Source organism: Artibeus jamaicensis, unplaced genomic scaffold (genome assembly GCF_021234435.1).
Source record: "Artibeus jamaicensis isolate MK-2021 breed Jamaican fruit bat unplaced genomic scaffold, CSHL_Jam_final contig_469, whole genome shotgun sequence".
NCBI lineage: Eukaryota > Metazoa > Chordata > Mammalia > Chiroptera > Phyllostomidae > Artibeus > Artibeus jamaicensis.
Window position 1 is genome coordinate 3,314,838 of NW_026521847.1, and position 13,730 is coordinate 3,328,567.

The 13,730-nt window shown below is 41.5% G+C and overlaps 1 protein-coding gene across 7 annotated transcripts in view; it reads left to right on the forward strand.

Annotated features, from left to right (window-relative positions):
- The first annotated feature begins 8,569 nt into the window (after positions 1 to 8,569).
- Positions 8,570 to 13,730, forward strand: part of MAP3K2 (mitogen-activated protein kinase kinase kinase 2) — a 73,614-nt gene continuing 68,453 nt past the window's right edge. For all 7 annotated transcript variants that reach the window (XR_005081749.2, XM_037139853.2, XM_037139852.2 and 4 more), the window contains exon 1: positions 8,570 to 9,081. The gene's annotated coding sequence lies outside the window, so the exon portion shown is untranslated. The remainder of the gene's footprint in view (positions 9,082 to 13,730) is intronic.

The following is a 13,730-nucleotide window of genomic DNA, read 5'->3' on the forward strand; positions in this document are numbered from 1 at the left end:
CATAAATCACAGTACAGGAAATGGAGTGGCTAAAGAACTTATATGCATGACCCATGGATATTAACAATGGTATAGGGATTGCCTGAGGGAGTGGGGGGGTGTTGGGTGGAGGTGGGCAAAGGGGGAAATATCAGGACAACTGTAATAGCATAATCAATAACATAATTTAAAAAATCAACGGACATGAAAAGAAAGAGATTTGGGTTTAAACTGTTCCACTAGGTCTGGGGCGGGTGTCTCCCCACTCTCTGAGCCAAGGTTTCCTCATCTATCACCTAAAAGGGTGATAAAGAACTAAATAGAACCACTGTACAAGTCAGGCTGATATCCAGGCAGGTTGGTTTATGGTTAAGTGACAAGCTAACAATAATGTGTAAGTCCTTCAGAGAGAGACCTAAGATGGCAGAGGAGTAAGTGGAAGGTACACTAACCTCTTCCCAGGACCAAGCTTGAACTATTATACAAAAATCACTCTGTAACCAACTGAACACTAACTGGAGAGAAGCCTTATAACCACTGACAGATGGAAGCAGCCACATCACCACTATGACTGGTAGCAAGAGTGGAGGAGGTACAAGAGGGATGGCTGGGCTCCCACAGGTGCAGCTAAAGTTCTGGAGGGATATTTCAACTGCCTGATGGTTCCCCCTGAGATGTGTGGCATCTAAACCCCACGCTGGTCCACACTGTACCACAGGATGGACTTGCACAGGACTTACACATTATTGTTAGCTTGTCACTTAACCATAAACCAATCTGCCTGAATATCAGCCTGACTTGTACAGTGGTTCTATTTAGTTCTTTATCACCCTTTTAGGTGATAGATGGGAAAACCTTGGCTCAGAGAGTGGGGAGACACCCGCCCCAGACCTAGTGGAACAGTTTAAACCCAAATCTCTTTCTTTTCATGTCCGTTGATTTTTTAAATTATGTTATTGATTATGCTATTACAGTTGTCCTGATATTTCCCCCTTTGCCCACCTCCACCCAACACCCCCCCACTCCCTCAGGCAATCCCTATACCATTGTTAATATCCATGGGTCATGCATATAAGTTCTTTAGCCACTCCATTTCCTGTACTGTGATTTATGTCCCCATGCCTATTCTGTAACTACCTAGTCTCCCTAGCTGGTCTCCCTAGCTTATAGCACTAGAACTGGAAAATAAAACCAAATAACATATGGCTATGAAAAGCAGCAGGTTTTCTGTCTGCTAGGGAGAGATGATAGGAGACTCAGACAGCCTCCTAAAGGGCCAATGTACAGAACTCTGATTGTAGCCACTTACCCTGAGCTCTGGCAGAAGAAGGGCAGAATGTACTACAGAAACTTGAGGAGAGTCTGGGGCTGGTGGCTCTGGGGAGAGGGCTGAAAGAATAGCTGCCAGGATCCCTGTACTGAGTCATTCTCCATACTGCAGGAGCCATCTCAGGCAGAGCAATCCCCTCCAAGTGGCATCAGCTTGAGGGGAAGCAATATCTCCATCCTGTGGTGCTTAAGCCCTGTTGCTGAGGAGTACAGCTAGAAGACTTTTACTTTTTTACCCTACAGCAAGCCTACATGCAGAGGCAGATCCTTGGGAACTCTGAGGTTTCAGCTGACCTGTCCCCAGGGACTGGTGCTTGGAAAAGTTGGCCCTGATGTGCAGGCTGGTTCTTTCTGTATACCCAGACCCAGCAGAGGGAGCCACATACTATGGATCGCTGATAGCGCCAAACAGGTTGCCCAGGGACAGTCACAAGGAAGGTGTGACTAAGGCCTACACCAGAGTCTTTGCAGATCTACCTAATATATAAAAATACAAAGAAGCAGACAAAATTGGAAGACAAAGAAACAAACCCCAAATGAAAGAAAAAGAGAATTCTCCAGAAGTAGTAGATGAATGGAGGCAATCAATTTATCAGCTAGTTAGAGTAATGATTATCAGGATACTCAACAGCATGAAAAAAAGACATAGAAACCATAAAAAAAAAGGCCAGTCAGAAATAAAGAATGCTATATTGAAATAAATAAAACACTGGGAAGAAGAAATAGTAGGTCAGATGAAGCAGAGGATCAAATCAGTAATTTGGGAGATAAGGTAGAAAAAAACACCCAGGTAGAGCAAAGAAAAAAAATTTAAAAAGCTGAGGATAGCTTAAGAGACATTTTGGACAACATGAAGTGTATGAAAATCCACTCCATGAGTACATCAGAAAGAGAAGAGAACAAGTGAGGGATTAAGAACCCATTTGAAGAAATAATGACCAAAAACTTCCCTAATCTGGTGAAGGAAAAAGACACACAAGCCTAGTAAGCTGAGAGAGTCCCAAACAAGTTGGACACAAAGAGGCCTATACCCAGATACATCATACTTAAAAGTGTCTAGGCTTAAAGACAAGGAGAGAATCCTAAAAACTGCAAGAGGAAAACAAGTAGTTACTTAAAAGGGAGCACCATTTTAGACTGTCACCTGATTAGTCAACAAAAACATTTCAGGCCAGAAGGGAGTGGCATGAAGTATTCAAGGTGATGAATATCGAGGACCTACAACCAAAGCTTCCTCACCCAGCAAAGTTATTTAAAACTGAAGGAGAAAAATGGACCTTCCCAGACAAAAAAACCTAAAGGAGTTTGATAACACCAAGCTAGCCCTTCAACAAATGTAAAAGGGCTTGGTTAAGAAGAAGAAAAACAAAATTAACAAAAAACAAAGGAAAATAGTCTAACAATAAAATGGTACTAAATACATATCAATAATCATGTTAAATGTAATCTGAACAGAAATAAATAAAATAGAGTCTAAAAATATGATACAAAAGATCAATGAATCCAAGAGCTGGTTCTTTGAAAAGATAAACAAGATGGACAAATTTTTTTTGTTACTATGTTTTTTAAAAATTTTATTGATTATGCCATTACATTTGTTCTATTTCCCCGACTCCATTCCCCTCCACCCTGCACAGCCCTCCCCCACCATTCCCCCCTCTTTAGTTCATGAACACGTGTCTCAAGTTCTTTAGATTCTGTATTTACCATACTATTCTTACCCTCCCCCTATCTATTTTCTATCTACTGTCTATGCTACTTATTTTCTGTACCTTCTCCCCCCCTTCTCCTTCTCCCACTCCCCTGTTGCTAACCCTCCATGTGATCTTCATTTCTATGGTTCACTCCTGATCTAGCTGTCCTCTTAATTTGCTTTTGTTTTAGGTGTGGTTGTTGATAACTGTGAGTTTGCTGTCCTTTCACTGTTCATCTTTTTTATCTTCTTTTCCTTAGGTAAGTCCCTTTAACATTTCATATAATAAGGGCTTGGTGATGATTAATGAAGGAGCCAGGGAAATGAGGAAGTGATTGTTCTCAATTTTAGCTGCTCGCTCGACCATAAGGACAGGGTGCACTTAAAGGAGGTACAGAGCTGATTGTGTTAAGTCAGCTCCTGGAACGCCAAGCAGGGGGGTGGGATAAAAAGACCACAACCACAGCATGAGGTTTAAGAGCCAATCAGCCATACTATCACGAGCTATCCACGAGCTCTAGTAACCAGTCCTTGGTCAGATCACGCACCTTAGTATAGCCCCTGAGCCAATAGCTAACTGCCACCTTCTGCTTCTGGAAGTTACTTGCTTGCTCGCCTCTATAAGAATCCTAGTCTGTAAGCATTAGTCGCGACTCTCATTTGCAGCCATTTTGGCACTCGTGTGTCTCCGGAGACACCGCGAGAGTTCGCCCCTGCGCAGGTAAAACTTTAAAACTTTGGCCAATAAAACACCTCTGACTACCCAGCAGTCTCCGACCCTTCTTGCTCCCGAGGACGGGATGTAACAATTAACTCCTTGAATTTGATCTTATCTGAGAAGCACTTTATCTGTCCTTCCATTCTAAGTGAAAACTTTGCTGGATAGAGCAATCTTGGATGTAGGTCTTTGGTTTTCCTGACTTGGAATACTTCTTTCCAGCCCCTTCCTGCCTGAAAGGTCTCTTTTGAGAAATCAGCTGACAGTCTGATGGGAACTCCTTTGTAGGTGACTGTCCCCTTAGCTCTTGCTGCTTCTAGGATTCTCTCCTTCATTTTAATCTTGGCTAATGTAATGATGATGTGCCTTGGTGTGTTCCTTCTTGGGTCCAACTTTTTTGGTACTCTCTGAGCTTCCTGGATTTCCTGGAAGTCTATTGCCTTTGCCAGATTGGGGAAATTCTTCTTTATTATTTGTTCAAATAAGTTTTCCACTGGTGGCTGTTCCTTTCCCCCTTCTGGTACCCCTATAATTTACATGTTGGAGCATTTAAAGATGTCCTGGAGGTTCCTAAGCCTCTCCTCATTTTTTTGAATTTTTGTTTCTTTATATTTTTCTGTTTGGTCATTTTTTCCTTCCTTCTGGTCTGCTCCCTTGATTTGAGTCCCAGTTTCCTTTCCATTACTATTGGTTTCCTGTGCATTTATCTTCATTTCAATTAGTTTAGCCTTCATATGTTCCTCTAATTTGTGACTAAAATCAACCAATTCTGTGAGCATCCTGATCACCAGTGTTTTGAACTGTGCATCTGAAAAGTTAGCTATCTCTTGGTCACTTAGATTTATTGGCTCTGGGGCTCTGAGTTATTCTTTATCCATGTTTTGATCTGTTTGTGTCTGTTACTTATGAGGAGAGGCACCTTAGATATTCACCTGGGCGGGGCCACCTAGGTCGCTGGATTGTGACACTGTATGTGGGGGTGGGGTCAGAGAGGGAGCACTGGTGGTCTTTTCCGCTCTGCCAGTCCACCTCACTGCTTGCCCCTGCCTGCTTATCTGAGCGCAAATGTGTGAGCCCGCAGCCCTGGGCAGGCTGCTGGGGCTTGCGTGGTCTGTCTCAATGCTCACCTCTTCACTGGTTTACTGTGTGCCAATGCGCGACCAATTGCCGACAGCCAGCTGCGCCTCTTCCCTGGGTTCCGCCCGTAGCTAGCCCGCACCTGGGATCTGCACCCGCGGCTGCCTGTGCACACTGCCTGGGGTTGGGGGATCTTTTTTGCCTGACCCGCTCCGCTGCTGGCTTCGCCCCTCCCACTGGTTTAACTGAGCATTTTGTTGCTTTCGGACTCCGTATTTGATTTTCTGTGTGATATGGTTGAGGTTTTTGTTGTTAAAACTTTGTTGTTTTTAGATTTGGTTGTGTGAGGACACAAAGTGTTCCCACCTACGCCTCCATCTTGGCGGAAGTCCAAGATAGACAAAATTTAATGAGACTCATCAAGCAGAAAAGAGAGAGGAACCAAATAAATACAATCAGAACTGAAAGAGGAGAAGTAACAACTGCCACCAAAGCTATACAAAGGAATGTAAGAAAATATTATGGAGACCTCTATGCCAACAAACTGGACAATATGGATGAAATCATTAAATTTCTAGAAATGTACAACCTTCCAAAACTAAATCAGGAAGAATAAGAAAATGTGAATGGATAGATTACATCTAGTGAAATTGAAGCAGTAATTTAAAAACTCTCAACAAACAAAAACTCTGGACAGGATGGCTCAGGTGAGTTTTACCATACATTTTAGGAGAATTAACACCTCTCCTTCTCAAACTATTTCAAAAATTTCAAGAGTAGGGAAGGTCCCCATTTTATGAGGCCAACATTATCCTAATTCTAAAACCAGATATGGACACCACAAAGTATGAAAATTACAGGCTAATAGCCCTGATTAACATAGATGCTAAAATCCTCAACAAGATATTAGCTAAATGAATACTGCATCTAAAAGATCATACACCATAATTAAGTGTGACTTACTCTGGTAATGCAAGGTTGGTACAATTTGCAAATGTGAGCCACCACATAAACAAAAAGCAGTATAAAAACCACATGATCATATCTATAGATGCAGAAAAAAGCATTTGATAAAACTGAGCATCCACTTATGATAAGAACTCTCGGCAAAAGGACAATAGAAGGAACATACCTATATTTACAAACATAGTGAAGGACCTGTATGACAAACCCACTGCCAGCATCACATTCATTGGACAAAAAGTACAAGCATTCCCCTTAAGATCGGGAGAAAGGCAGGAATGCCTCCTCTCACCTTTCTTATTCAACAGAGTACTAGCCACAGCAATCAGATAAGAAGAAGAAATAAAAGGCATCCAAATTAGAAAGGAAGAAGTAAAACTGTCTTTATTTGCAGATAACAGGATACTGTACATACAGAATCCCAAAGATTCCACCAAGAAACTACTAGAACTGATAAGTGAATTCAGTCATGTAGCAAGATACAAAATTTATATCCAGAAATCAGTTGGATTTTTATATGCCAGTAACAGAATGGAAAATTTAAAAAACAATCACATTTACAAGTGCTTCAAAAAGAATGAAATATCTAGGAATAAATTTAACCAAGGATGCAAAAGAACTGTACTCAGAAAAATATAAGACACTAAAGAAAGAAATTGAAGAAGATACAAATAAGTGGAAGCACACACTGTGTTCATGGATAGGAAGAAGGGACATTATTAAAATGTCCATACTACCCAAAGCAATCTATAAACTCAGTGCAATTCCTATCAAGATTCCAATGATGTATTTCACAGATATAGAACAAACATTTCAGAAATTTATATGGAACTATAAATGACTCTGCATAGCTGCCGCAATTTTGAGAAAGAAGAACAAAGTAGGAGAAATCACAATACCTGATATCAAACTGTATTACAAGGCCACTGTAATCAAAACAGCCTGGTACTGGCATAAAAACAGGCACTTAGACCAATGGAACAGAACAGAGAGCCAAGAAACAAACCCATACCTTTATGGTCTATTAATATTTGGCAGAGGAAGCAAGCACATACAATGCACTAAAGATAGTTTATTCAATAAATAGTGTTGGGAAAACTGGAGAGATAACATGCAGGAAAATGAAACTAGATGACCCTCTTACACCATAGCCAAGAATAAACTCAAAATGGATCAAAGACTTAAATGTTAGACTCCAAACCATAAAAATCATAGAAGAAAAAACATAGGCAGCAAAATCTCAGACATAGCTTGCAGCAATATTTTATCAGATATCTTCCCCAGGCAAGGACAACGAAAGAAAAAATAAACAAATGGGACTGCATTAAACTAAAAAGTTTTTGCACAGCAAAGAAAAACATCAACAAAACAAAAAAACAGCCCGCAGAATGGTAGAACATATTCACTGATACATTGATAAGAGGTTAATACCCAAAATGTATAAAGTACTTACAAAATTCAACACCAAAAAAGCAAACAACCCAATTAAAAAATGGGCAAAGAACCTGAACTTACACTTCTCCAAAGAGGACATACGAATGGCCCATAGACATATGAAAAGATGCTCAACATCAGTAATCATTAGAGAAACACAAATTAAACTACAATGAGACACCATCTGACATGTCAGAATAGCTATTATCAGCAAATCAACAAATAAGTGCTATTGAGGATGTGGGGAAAGGAGAACTCTTCCGCACTGTTGGTGGGAATGCAGATGGGGGCAGCTACTATGGAAAATGGTATGGAGATACCTCAAAAAATTAGAAATTTATCTACTTTTTGACCCAACAATTCCACTTCTGGTACTATAGCTGAAGGAAGCCAAAGCACTAATTTGAAAGAACATAAGCACCCTATGTTCATTGTATTGTTGTTTACAATCACCAAGGCATGAAGCATTTGTGTCCACCAGTAGATGAGTAGATAAAATAACAATGGGACATATTTACACAATGGAATCCTACTGGGCTGTAAAAAAGAAGAAAGTTTCACCCTTTTGGACTATATGGATAGACCTGCAGAACATTATGCTATGTGAAATAAGCCAGTTAAAGAAAGACAAATACCGTATGATCTCACTCAGACGTGGAATCTAATGAACAAACTGTAGTGACAAGCAAAATGGAGACAGACCCAGACCAGATGACACCTAACACTGGGAGCAAGAGTAGGGGTTGGAGGATTCAGCAAAAAGGAAAAAGGACTCAGGGACATGGACAAACTGGTGAATGCAGGGTTTGGGTGAAGGGGGTATAAGGGGACCAAATGGTAATAAAAAATTAAATAAATAAAATAATTTTTAAATTTGAAAAACATTAGAAACAACAAAAAAAGCCCTTTAGAAAAAATTCTGAAACCAGAATAAAAAATTAAGAGGCAGGTGGCTTTTCGCCCGCAAATGGCTTGCCTTGAACTCGGAGTCGATGGCAGAACCTCCAGGCTCTGTACCACCCAGCCAAGACCGCGACCCACTCCGGGCCCTTCTTGAGATTTGATTTGAAGTCTGGGCGCAGAGCAATTCCATAGGGAATAGCAGACCTAGGAGGGGCCAGTGCTTAAGCTTGCGCGCGTGCGCGCTCCGCGCCCGAAAAGGTATCTAGGAGCAACTACCAAGTGCCAGTAATGGGGCTTGTGCTCCGTCTGCAAAAACCAGCCTTGACGAGAAGGGTAGGACAACAGGCGTGCGCAGGCGCGGCCAGCTCTCCTTGCCTGGTTCCGCGCTCAAGCTAAGCGCGCGCCCGTGAGGTTTCCCCGGGCGGGGGCGGGGGCGTGGGGCGCTGCGCGCGCACCAAGTGGGTCTTGACGTATCTGCCCTACGCACGACGTCACCAGTCCGTGAGTAGTGGCGGCTGGGTTGTGCTCCATGGCAGAGCCTGAGTAGGGCGGTGGTGCTGTTGGGCGAGGCTTTCGGTGGTCTCTAGGCTCTCGAAGCGAAAACGAGGACGACTACACGTAGATCCAGCACCCTCAGCCGAGGAGCCCCCCACTACCGTCCTTTCTTCGGCATCTGGCGGCGCCCTGCTCGTGGCTTCCTCTTTTCCTGCCCAGCTTCTCTAGGGCCCGAGAGGCGCCGGCTTCTCGCAACAGATTGCGTGCCTGCTACTCGGTTCGTACGGGGTTGCACTTGAAGAAGGAACAGGCCTGGCCGCCCGGCCCGCGCTGGACTCCTCGCGCGCCCCTCTGGTCCCCAGGGCCCTCTGCCTCCCCTGACGGGGGGCGGGTGCGCGGTGACAGACCGCGCGGGACGGAGGGGTGGGCTAAGAGGCCGGCGGGAGCCATTCTTCGGTCCTGCGGCTTCCCACGTCCCGCGAAACGGCCGGTAAGTGCCCCTGTCCGTCTGTCTGTGTGTCCGTGTGCACGCGCGCGCGCAGACTGCTGGGTTATGTAGCTGTCGGACACGTACTCTGCAAGGATGTTAGAAGAAAGATTGCAATTGGTCCCAGGGAGAAGCAAAAATGTTACATGTAGTAAGCGAAAAAGTGCCTATTTTGCGCTGTCACATTATGGTAATCTATTGATCTGGGTTGATTTCACCTTCTCTCTTTACCGAATATTTATCTGCCCACCTAGCATTTACCTTGTGCCAGGGAGTTGTATTGTTTCACTTCGTCTTCTCAGCCCAATGAGGTGGTACGTGTTTCCCATTTTACAGATGAACATATTGAGTGTCCCGTCCAGGAATTTGACCGAGGTCAAGCAGCTGGTAATCCAGAAAGCTTTGATTCAAATACAATGTCTTTTGTATAGAACTGTATTTCTGCGTCTTTCAAGAATAAATATTTAAGTTAAAAGAATACCTGGAGAGTTTCTTCCTGGGAGTAAATTCTAAATATATATATATAGATGTACTTTACTTGCCCCTAACATAGACTGATGTGTTTCGTTGCAGCCTACCCAAATAATTTCTTGGCTTAAAAATAATGTTATTTTAAAAGATGGCCTCAACACCTTTAACCTTTTTTTTTGCAGTAGGACTGAAGAGAAAGAAATTTCCCCTCTTAAGAAATATATTTTGGAAAATGTCATATTTTTTGAAAAGTTTAATTTTTCTTCTGCAGTTTATTCTTGATGCATACTGGGAACTTGCATTTGGGTTATTTGCTTGATATTTCCTTATTACAAAATTTGCTGGATTATGTGACAGTGGCAACACACTTAGCAATTTGTACATTGTCTTATGCAATATTTCGGAGTTGAGTGTCAAAAATTTAAAGTGTAGAATATTGTAGAAAGTTGTATTTTAATGGTGTGATTTTTTTCCTTTCATTTATGTGTAGCCACCAATCAGTGTTTATAAACAAACCACCAGTTCTCATTTTAGCATTGGCCTGTGCTATTTCTTTGATTGTGGTTAGTGAAAAAGTAAAATCTTTACATTTTTCTTTACAGAGGAAAATGTTGATAAATTTCTTTGAGTAATTGAAGCTTCATGCATAATTGCAAACATTTAAAAAATCTATTAATGCACAATTATAGTACTGTATAATTTTCTCTAGGTTTAAGAAAATTTGTACTTGAATGTTTTTGTAACATTTGTAGAAAAAAAAACAAATTACAGAGTTAACAAGTGGATGGTTCATAGATTGACTTGTTGTTTGGTTAAAATATGAACATGTTGAGCCTTGTTGAATTATGTTGAATATGATACCATTAAAGAATGGTCATCTAGTCATGCTCTCCATGTGCCTCTTTTGAGAGAACTAGCTGTTAAAGGCTTATCTCAAATAATAGGATTACCAGGTAGTTACAGCAATATAGTTACCAGGTAGTTATACCAGGTAGTTATAGCTCACTCTTTTAAGCAGTGTTTTAGGTGGAGCTTTCATTCCTAGTTAACCTTACTGCCACTAAAGGGGTAAACTATATTTAACAGATGCTAAAAATGAAGTCATGTTTGGTTCTTGACAGTTCCCACAGCTTTGGTTTCACGTTGTTGTATTTTTTCCCTTGTAAAATTGTACTTTCTAGCCTCCCCCCTGCCTTTATTATGAAGCAATTCCAGGCATACAGAAAATTGGTAATAGTGATCATCCATATGATGACCCTCTGGAGTCAGCATTTGTTGCTATCTTGCCATATTTGCTTTATAAATATATGTATAGTATTTTTTTTTAAGATTTTATTTATTTATCTTTAGAGGGGAAGGGAAGGAGAGAGGGAGAGAAATATCAATGTATGGTTGCATCTCGTGCATCCCCTGCTGGGAACTGGCCTGCAACCCAGGCATGTGCCCTGACTGGGAATCAAACTGCAATCCTTTGGTTCGCAGGTTTGCACTCAATCCACTGAGCTATACCAGCCAGGGCTTATATGTATAGTATTTTTGACTGAATCATTTGAAACTATGCTGTAGAGGTCATGATACTTCATGCCTAAATATGTAAGCATGCTTCTTCAAAGATGACATTTTTTTACATATCCAAAATATCATTATTGTTGATTTCCTTAGTCAACATTTTATTATTGGTAATTAGTTAATAATTTCTTACTGCTAATTCCTTAATATAATCTAATATTCATCCATATTTAAATCTCCCCATTTGTGCTAAAAGGCTTTTATGGCTTTTTACAACCAACCCCACCAAGCCAGGATCCTGATAAAGGTTTATACACTGCATTTTGTTGTTAAATCTCTGATCTCTTCTGATCTAGAACAGTCTCACCTCCTTCCTTGAAAAATAAGAGTTTTTAAAGTGATCAAGCTATTTGTCTCATATAGTGACTCACACTCTTGATTTGTCTGATTTTTCTTTTCCCTTCATGGTGTCATTTAAAGTGTTCCTCTGTTCCCTTTGTTAGCTAACTGTAAGCTAGGTTTAAAGGGTTGATTAGTTTCAAATTAAATCTTTTTGGAGAAGAATGCTACTAAGTGATGCTGTATACTTCATATTGCTTCCCATCAGGAGACATATTAAGTCCAGTTATTTGTGGTGCTGAATTTGATCAGTTGGTTTTGGGGTAAGGTATTTTTTTGTCTGCTGCAATTAGCATGTAATGTGTGGCATGGTAAATTAGCATGGTAGTGCTGGCCTCCTCTCCATTGAGCTCTCATGTAATAGTTGTAGCATCTATCGCTGATTCTTGTAAGGCTAACTTTTGAATTTCAGTGTTAACAATTGTTTCTTAGTCTACAGATAGAAACAAAATCACAGGATTTTGTAAAGTATTCTGTGCAGCTATATGTATTAATCAGATTCTGATTTTGTGGTTTTTAAGATTTTTAATTATGAATTTAAGTTGTCTCTTGTTATGCATTGAAAAGAAAAAACCTGGCTTGAGAAGAATGGAAAACATGTAATGCTTTTTTTCATGTATTCTCACTCAAGGAATGTGTTTAAGTTTTTGGTTTGTTTTTTTTTAGCCAATATTTGTTGTACAGGGATAGCCAGAAGTATAATAAGGGAAGAGAGCATTTATTAAAAAACCTTTTGAGAAAACTCTCAATTTTCTGGTGTAATGGAAGTAGCACTGGATTAAGAGTCAGAAGATTTAAATTATAGGTGTAATTCTACCACTATGTGAAGTTCAAGAATTAGAATTTTTGCCCTGGCCAGTATGGCTCAGTGGTTGGAGTGTTGTCCTGTAACTGAAAAGTTGTGTGTTCAATTCTTGTCAGGGCACATACCTAGGTTGCACTTGATCCCTGGTCCCTGCACAGGTTCCTGGTCTGAGTGCAAAGGCAACAAATTGATGCTTCTCTCCCATCGACATTTCTCTTTTTCCCTTCCTCTCTCCCTTCCTCTCTTTCTTTAAAAAAGTAAATGAAAATATCCTCAGGTGAGGATTGGGGGAAAAAAAAGCCCTGGCTTGTGTGGCTCAGCAGATTGGGCACCAGCCCCAAAACCATAGGGCTGCTGGTAGGATTCCCCAGTCAGGGCACATGCTGAGGTTGCAGGACAGGTCCCCTACCTAGTAGGGGACACAGGAGAGGCAATCACACATTGATGTTTCCCTCTCTCCCTCCCTTCCCCTCTGTCTAAAAATAAAATAAATAAAATCTTAAAAAAAAGAATTACAAGTTCTTTTAAACTTTGTTCTCATTTCATAGTCATTAAATCAGTAAACGAATTTGATAATGAAATGTGTTGATTACATTTAGAGGCAAACTTCATTTTAATTAAGCCAGATAGAAATAGATCAAATACAGGTAATATAAAGTTTAATTTAGGACTTCCGCCAAGATGGAGGTATAGGTGGATGTGCCGTGCCTTCTCACACAACCAAGTTTAGGGACAACTAAATATTAGCAACAGAAATCACAGCCAGAACACGGAAAATTGAACTTTTCGGAAGTCCGTTAACAACAAATTCTTCAGCCTGACCGGTAAGGGGCGAAACCAGTGGCTGCTGGAGCGGGGTTGCACAGGAGGACTCCGTCAGACGGGCTCAGGAGTGGAATCCAGACGCGGAATCCAGGTGCAGGGTTGGACCTAGTGAGCGACCGAGCGAGTGACTAGGCGAGCGACTGTGGAGGAGACAGCGGGGAAGCGGTGCTGCATGTTGACTGTGGTCGCCTATTTGTGTGGGACCGGACAGGCGAGGGAGTGGGCAGTTGGACCTGGCCGGCGGCAAGCGGCAGTAGAGGGCGCCGCCATTTCCCCGCTCTGACCACGCCCCCACATACAGCATCACAACCCAGCGACCTGGGAGTCCAAGGTGCCGCTTCTCACAGTTAAAGGGCCAGAACAGACCAAAAATGTTGCAAGTTTTCAAAATCCCTGAGCCCATAGACCTAAGCGATGAAGAAATAGCAAAGCTCTCAGACGCACAGTTTAAAACACTGGTCATCAGGATCCTCACAGAACTGGTTGATTATAGCCACAAATTAGAGAAACATATGAAGGCGAAACTAATTGAAATGAATGGAATTGCACAGGAAACCAATAGCGATGAAAAGGAAACTGGGACTCAAATCAATGGAGTGGACCAGAAGAAAGCAAATAATGGCCAAACAGAAAAGAGTCAGGA